Genomic DNA, 9,192 nt, shown 5'->3' with positions numbered 1-9,192 from the left:
TAATCATGGAAGAAATGGACCCAAATTTGGACTAAAGATCATAAATCATCAAAAGGACATAGATCTAGAACATACCACCTACAAGGGACCCCAAGGATCCATAAAGTTGCAAACTTTATGGAACCTTGTCACTAAAAACTTCACAAACATGGAGAAAAGGGGCAAAGGAGCCTAGATCTAGCAACTTATAAGCATATAGGTGGAAATTTGACTCATACCTAAGGTCCAACAGATAGTTGGAAATTGAGATCTTCTTATGAAAGGCTCCAAAACTCCATCTTGAAAAAGCTTCATACCAAAATCCGCCAAGAACTCCAAAAATAGATGAGAGTAGAGAAGGGAGGCTCAAAGTGGTAAAAGGGAGGCTAGGGTTTCTCTCAAAAGGCTTTATATATGAATGAGGGTGGAAAAATACCCAAAAAACATAAAACAACCCTTTAAATACATAGAAAACCCTAAAATTCATGGGCTTATGCTACCCAGTTCTCACCTTGTGACATCCTGCTTGTCACGTCGTGAGAATATGCTCCTCACATCGTGAGGATATGCTTCTCACCTCATAACAACAGGTTTTCACCCAATTTCATTCCAACTTCAAACAATCATAACTTTTTCGTTTCAACTCTGTTTCCGGGGATCTTTATATTTACGGAAAGGTATTGACGAGCCCTACAACCATCTAATTGTGTTTGGCTTAATACATGTCAAACTAGAACTATAATTTATGTAAGAAGCCCGTAATATTACTTTTCTCATTTTACCCTTTTTCTTCAAAGCGCAAATCGAAGGCTTTAATCACTTAACCAGTAATTTCAACATCCAATAGGGTCTAAACTATATTCCCTTAAGCCTAAAATTTTTTCTTGATCCATTCCAAACCCGCTATCCTGATAAGAGAAACATCAGAAAACTAGGTGTTACAATTCTTCCCCACTTAAACTGTATTTCGTCCTCAAAATATGATCCGGTTAGAATTTTAACTACACTAACACAATCTATATGCTTTCTCCAACCACTTCATATAATCATTGCTTCCATATTGAACTCGAGAGACCATCTGGAACCCAACTGATGCCAACAAACAACCTAGTTACTTGAAACACTCAACGACAATAATTACCTCTCTCTCCAAACGGTAAGACCCAACTTATAGCGAAGGCACTTAAACGGGAACTTCTGAAACTGTATCTACTAACCATCTCCAACAATGTACATCATAAAATTGGAAACCCAACAGTCTAAACTTCTAGAGACATACCTGATGTCTGACGATCATCCACGTGCCATACTTACCCCAAGTCCCTGACAAGGAACACCACTAAACTGTACATTACATTACTCAAAACATTTCAATCAAGCATTCCAACCCATCTCAAATTTGGAAATCACCTCAAAATTCTTAAATACATACATGATTTCTTGACAAGTCGTGACTAACTAATTATTACTACGAGTGTAACCATGGTCAATAAAAAATCTCGTGTGACACTCAAACTCTCACAACAACTCATGTGGATAACCATCTGCCAAAACATCCAAGAGACTTATAACCACCCGCATCACTGATCTCCTGGAATTCCAACCATAATACCCTACCCCTATGTCAATCCAAACAGGTATGGGCTATCAGCAACCATGGGACTATCAGCAATCCTGAGGACTATCGACAGTCCTGGAGTGACTGACAACTCAAAAATACTTAGAACATCTAACAACCACCAAGACTTAACTAGTCTAGCATGCACACCACCATGACATAGGTAGTATAGGGATGGGTATCACAAGAAACCTCATCATGAAATGAAAACACGAGTATATTAGGAAGAATCCCATCAATGAGCTACCAAAATACCACCATGACTTCCCCAAGAAGTCAAAACTATACAACCGCCTGACTCAACTTGTCGTCCATTGAGACACCAGTGACAACAATATATTGCTCAACCACCTGCTAATGCCATACGCTTAGCAAATCAACACACAATTCATCGCTACACAACTGCCGACCTCATTCACCAAAGTGAAACCCACAATGGCTCAAGACATGTTGCGATCCCAGCCAACCATTGGGATGAGAAGTTCACAGCTCCTCATCACTTTTGTCATCATTCAACCACAAACATGAAGACTAACGAACTACATACAATAAACCTAAATACACACTACCATCATCTTAATGACCAGTAGGAACCCAATCAACATATCACTCAACACTCTTGCAAACATACATAATCCATACCATTCTGAAACACACTCTTCCATAATCCAGCTGCCATAAACACATCATCAGATGAAACATGACCACACACAGTCAGGAAGCAAAGTAGACAACTACGTGCCTGTGTTAACTTGAAAGTCGACATGACTCACTCCCAAGAGAGAACACAACACTCCTCAGGCCAACTACATTCCTTCTTAATCATAACCTTACCTAAAAGGTGACGTACCGGTAAATAAAAAAAACGATGAACCTCAATCATTATTAGACACATTCTTCTATCGACCACAATCAAGATCCCACACCATGATGAAACTGAATATATCTTTCCAATGCGCAAACGGTCAATAAAACCTTCAATTTCGGAAAGGATTCCAAAATGAACCAGAAATGCTTCCAATATCTTGTTCGAATCACTCCTAATACCGAATCAGCCGATGTGACCAGCTGAAACTGGATCTTACGCAAACACGATCATACCTAAAAATTGAACATCATTGCTCTGGTACTCGAATTTTCAATAACTAAGACCAACTGTCATCTCAAACCACAATAAGCAACAATTTCACAACCAAGAAATTAAGAGGACACCTTTACATGGACCAAGATACAAACTTTCCTGAACTTGACTAAGGGTTGACTCATCAGTTGCACCCTTAGATGATGCAGCTTGAATCCTTTAAATAACCTCAACTACTAATGACAACGAATCAACCAACGATAAACAATGGATCGGGAACTAAACCTGACGACCCCACACATACTGAACACAACTCTCGTGAAAAATACTCCTATCAAACTCTAAAGTTGTCCGACACATCAATGACTGCCTATTCTCGACCATAAATAACCAAACCATAACACAAGCTAACCATGATCTCTAAATCTGATGCACAACTCGAGCGGCTCAACGCTCCCCTACCAAGATCCTTGGCGCTTCTGTAAGAAACTAATGACCGCAACAAGTTCTTTACTTATCAGCTTCCTGCTACGAGTACAACACAAACACATAATGGTAACTTGCTCTGCGCCTACTATTTGACCAAACCTTAACAACTTCGCAACCACATAATACTCTGACGAATCCTAGAGGAATGCAGCGAGAAACTTTCTAACATCGAACACTTGGATGATAACCTACTACTTTTCCATGTGCAACAATAAACCCCAAATTGAAATTTAGCTTACCTGAACTGCATATTTCTTTAACCCGTCGCGATGAAACCATAAAAACCGAACCAACCAATGATCCTCTAAGCAGAATACCTAGTTCTCCCCCACTTAGGGTTTAAACCATCATCTACCAACATTTATAAAACCCAATCCTCAGTCCGTATTAACCATGAACATGCTCGACTTGACTCTCAGATTATATGAAGCAACACAAGATGATCCTTTGAACAAGAAAACTCTGAATCTTAGATGGAGACTGTAACGCCTGCAGATTCGGGCTAGTCAACTTAGAGACGATAAGCGTCAAAAATTACTTTTGATAGAGTATTTTTTAGAATAAATAATCTTAACTAAGTTTTAGTATATGTCACAAGGTTTCCATACATATAAAGAACGCCGAAATCCGAGTTATAACGAAGAAGTTATGACATGTCGAAGTTTCGCGACAAAACTGGCACGACACCGAAAATCGTAAAAAGTGAGTTTACGATAGAGTACTTTTTTTCCTTAAGGTTCTAAATGGAAGTTTTAGAGTATGTCTCCACCTTCACGTGGATATAAAGAACGTAAAAAACAGAGCTCGTATGCAAAAGTTATGGCCTTTCGAAGATGTCGCTGTCTGAGAGCATGACACGTGTCAGAAACCCTAATCTGACTGGACTCACGACGTGAGCATGATGTCTCATGACGTGAGAATTAAAACGGACACTAATCGAGCCTAGAAAATACCTGGGAAGTCTACGATATTGTTGGATTAGTGTCTAAGTCCATAACTATTTTGGTATGTACTTGACCCGATGGTGCATGGTCCTTTTGAGTTGCCTTCACCAAAGCAACTTGATAGGATGAATTATGGAGAGAAAGGATTAAATATGATTTATTAATATATTATGAGAATAATATATTAAAGGAGAAATCATATTGTTTAATTAATATTAGTCAATAATTAATTAGTAATTAGTTTTGTGACTAAAAGAGATTAATTAAACTTAAGGGACTGGAATTGTAATTATAAGATAATTGCAATTTGGGCCATGGATTGCCTTTTATTATAAGATGGACGAATTCTATGGGGGAAGCCCATATGAAATCGTCCAAGGCCTTAAGGAAAGGGCTCCATGGGTTGCTTAGGGCTTAAGCAACCAAATTAGGGTTTCCTTGTTAGATAACCCTAATTGCCTCACTATATATAGACCCCTTAAGGACCAAAAACGTGGACAAGCAGCCTTCTAGGGTTTCACACGTTTTTAGTCAGCCTCTATCCACTCTCCTCTTCATCCTCTTGCTTATGGTGTTTGTGAACCATTAGAGGAGTGACACTTGTGACTCTAAGCCTTCCAAAGTCAATACAAGGAGATTTGAGATTGTTATTACTACATAACAATCAAGGTAATATTATAAACCTATTCTCATGTTAATATGATTACTTGTATGCTAGAATTAGGGTTTATAGTCTTGGATAACTTGCATGTACAATAGAGAAACCTAGATCCAAGCATTAGGGTTTGTATGAGCACATAGGATGTTCTTAGGACCAAAACCCATCAGTGGTATCAGAGCCTAGACTGGTTTCTATTGTATTGATGCATTATGTGATTGAAAAATTCAATTTTTGTGATTCTGGAGGCTGGACTCGCCGAGTCCATGCTGACTTGACGTGTCCATGCCTGACTCGGCGAGTCGGCTCGTCAGAAGGAGGGAAAACCGGGATTTCTTGTTGTTTTTGCTTAAGGATAGTTGCCTTATCATATTAGATCAATATTAATCCGATTTTATGATATATTTGACTATATTCTTGATCTAATTGAAGATATTTATCAATTAATAAGATAATTGTTTCCTTATGTGATAATTGATTAATTATTTTGACTAAATTGGTAAATTGTTTTGCAAGAAATCATTAAATAAATCAGATATGGATAATTATGTGATTAAATGTTAATTTAGATTATTTGTTATTTGATACTTTTACTTTGAAAAGTTTCATATTTTCCCCTTTAGGTTTTATAGTTTAAATTTGAACCCAAAAGTTTTGTTGTTTTGAAATTTAAATAGTTAAAACCCTAATGTTTTGAAATAGGTTTCAAAACTTGCCCTCAAGTTTTGGAATTTAAATTTTGATTAATTGTTTAATTTTTATGTATATTTAAATTCTAAACCCTAATGTTTTGAAATGTTTCAAAACTTGCCCTCAAGTTTTGGAATTTAAAAGTTGATTAAAAGTTTAATTTAAGAATGTTAAATTCTAAAACCCTAGTATTGTTTGAAAAGTTCAAATCACACCCTTATGGTTTTATTAATTAATTAAGGTGTATAATTAAAAGAGGTTTAATAAATCCATTAAGTTTATGGTTTAAAATTTAATTGAATTAAAAGTATAATTGTTAAATTTGACCACCTAATATTTTAAAAGTGTAAAATACACCCTATACTATATATAACATTAAAAGTCTAACATTATATATATGTATGACTAAAAGTCAGTCTTACCGCTAGTAGGCCTCATTCACGAAGTTGGTCTATAAGGGGTGTTTAAGGAAATTGCCTATAAAATGGCGATTGAATGGGTATCCACTCTTACCCACCGCACTCTTGACTAGTGGAGGGTCGTTAGCCGAACGGGTAGGATAGGACGAAACCTTCCATTATAAGTATAATGATTTATTAAAGTAACTAAATGTTTTCATAAAATTCCCAATCTTAGTTACTTAGGCAAAAGTGAATTGATGCAATTCCATGAAATTACACTTTGTGCCCTTGCAAAGACGTTAGTGGAGCGTGTGTGGTTTACCGGCACACTAAATGGTTCTAAGCAAAGGTAGCAAAGGGTGACTCAATGTTTGTCATAGTTCGGTGGAGCGTGTGTGGTTTACCGGCACATCGAATAGGTGACTGTAACATGTGGGGGCACCATGTAGTTTGCATGGTTATTCACACCCGCTTTGTGATCCTCGGCATCCCAGTCACAAACAAGAGGGGCATATCGAGATTTAAACATGCCATTGAAATGTTCAATGAATCTCATAGGATCTAGGAGTTTTCATAGATTTAAAACTTAAATTTCTTTTTTTGTTTTTCATGGTGGAAATTAGTGAATCGTCATTCACTTACCTTCAAATGTTCTGCAATTTGGGTTACGGCATCCCTCTCCCGAGTTGTAGAATATTGTGTTGGGTCCTAGCCTTAGTATCTCATTTGGGTGATTTACTAAGGACTCAATCAATCAACTAACTTGAATTTATTTTCTCCCGTTTTGTATATGTCAAAGTTCGACAACTATGGTCTTCCCAAATCCCGTGGAACAAGCATTCCACATGAAGATGATATTCCACGATTCGATCGAGGAACAAGAGATCATACTTCACTTCCTCCTCCTCCTCAAATTATTCTCCCTAACCCACAAGTTCAAAGGCTTGAAAAGTTCAAGATCACTCAAGCCCTTTTGGAAAGTAAACATAAAGAAGGAAAGCCGGTGTGTGCACACGTCCTAGGGATGAAGTCACACATTGATAGGTTAAGAATGTTGGGATCCGTTGTCTGTGAGGAAATAGCTGTTGATTGGGTTCTTCAGTCACTTCCTAACTCATATAGTGAGTACTATATGATGAATCGCAATGTGACCCTTATAGATCTCACCTATATGCTTATTGCTGCTGAATCAGCAATGGTTTGGCGCAATAGAAAAGCAAAGTTGATTGGTGAATCTGCCTTCAAGACCTCTATGGATATAGACAATGGCAACGAAAGACATGCTATGATCGAAAAGTTTGATCATAAGAGAAAGGCAATGTCTGAAGTAGTTCCATGTCATGTTCCAAAAGAGTCAATTTGCTTTTATTGCCAAGAGAAAGGGCATTGGAGACGAAGCTGCCCCATTTACCTAAGAGATCTAAGAGATGGGAGAGTCGAAACATATGGCTCTAATATAGTTAAAATCCATTAGCCAACTCTTTTAAGCTTCTATTCTAGATTCTTAATACATAATGTGATAAGATTACAATTTGTTGTTTTGTAGGATCAAAGAAAAGAAAGGAAGCTTAAGGGAAGAAGTGAGCAGAATCTAACCGTGAAGGAATGGATTCCGATCGCATTTCTCGAAAATTAGATTCTTGAGCTACTACTTAGAGTTAGAATTAGATTGCTAAGAAAAATGTATTAACTTAGTTTTTCAATGAATTGCATTGTAAGGACAAAATTTTTCCGCAATAAAATAAAATTTGATTTTATATTATTTATTTATCCTTGCAATGGCGTATATGAAAAATTGATGTTTGAATGTTTCTATTATTAGCAATAATGGATTTGGTTCTTATTATGTTATTTATGGAAAGTCGAGAATTTACCAAATAGGGAGAGTTTCTCATCGCCCAAGTTTCAATTGGACAGAAACTTGGAATCATGCAACTTGGTTGCACGATGAATGAGAAATTTCATATTTGGAAATTAGACTAATTCATTGACAAAGTGTCAAGTGAAGGACTAGGAGATCAAGCACACAAAGTTGCGTGTTAATCAAATCCACCATAAGAGTAACAATGATATTCGTCATGATTTACTAAAGGTTTAGTAAATATGATTATACTTACAAGATTAAGTGTAATTATGAATTGATTGAAAAAGTTTAAATCAATAGCAAAACAAATAAGAAGAATCATGTAGACAGAAAGATAAACGTTTCTCCATTCTAAGTAGAAGGGAGAGTAGCTTTTATGCTTTATGATAGGTATTAATGATTAAGAACCATATCTCAATTGATCCTCTAAGTGAGTCTTGGTGCAATTGTATGTTTAAGAAGAGGAATCAAGGATTGAAGGAATGGTTAAATCAAGAAGTCAATCATACTTCGTTCCAATAACAAGTCTTAAAGTTAAGATTGTGACATTGAGTGGAAAAATATTAAGAAGGTTTATAACATTCATCAAATGTGGAAAGTTGTGATGTCTTGGATAGGACAAAGACCAACTAGGACCCATTTATGAAGTGTTTTGATAAAAGCTACACTAACTCTTGAATATTTGTTTGTCAAGAAATGGTTGTTGACAAGAGATTCTTATATGTCAAGGAGTCAGTGGGAGTCTTATTGGTCTTGAAAGGTTTCAAGAACAAATCAAATATACTTTATCAATCATCACTAGCACACGAGTTGAGGTTTACAACCTATCGTGTTGACATCATTTTGTTTCTATGCCGTTCCAATTGAGTTAATTATGCATATGAGTTCTATGAGTTCTCATTTGAATGCATAAAAGGCAAGGACCTTGATCAATGAAAAGTACATTGATAAGAAAAGGTGAGCTGCTTAACTACTTGGAAGACATGGTGGGCAGTTGTGCTACCATAAGGCAAGAAATCGAGATTAAGAAAGTTCGATCCATATGAGTTTGAATTTATCGTAAACTTTAGTTTTGACAAATTCACATGGAAAGGAACAAATACACCGTTTAAATCTAAGTGTCATAAGATTTCCTCCCTCATGAAAATGATTGTGAGGAAATGCTTTCACTAAGAAAGATTTTAAGAAGATAGTGATTGTAAAATTGCATTCTTGAATTCGATTATGGTTACGGTATCCCTTTCCATAATTTGAATTGTGAGGTTTGGCAATTAGTCTTAATTGTTTAGACACACATATGAACTATCTAAGGCAAAGGTGTATAAGTTCAAGAAGCCTTGATAAAAGATTATCAAAGCATTAAGTATTAGAAACATGGACTTAAGAAATTCAATAGGTATTGTTTTTCTGAAAGTTAAGATGTTTATGAATACACGTTGAAGCTAGTGGGAGCATAAGTGTTATGTTT

Source organism: Lactuca sativa, chromosome 1, assembly GCF_002870075.4.
Source record: "Lactuca sativa cultivar Salinas chromosome 1, Lsat_Salinas_v11, whole genome shotgun sequence".
Taxonomy (NCBI): Eukaryota; Viridiplantae; Streptophyta; class Magnoliopsida; order Asterales; family Asteraceae; genus Lactuca; species Lactuca sativa.
Note: the sequence above shows the minus strand (reverse complement) of the source record.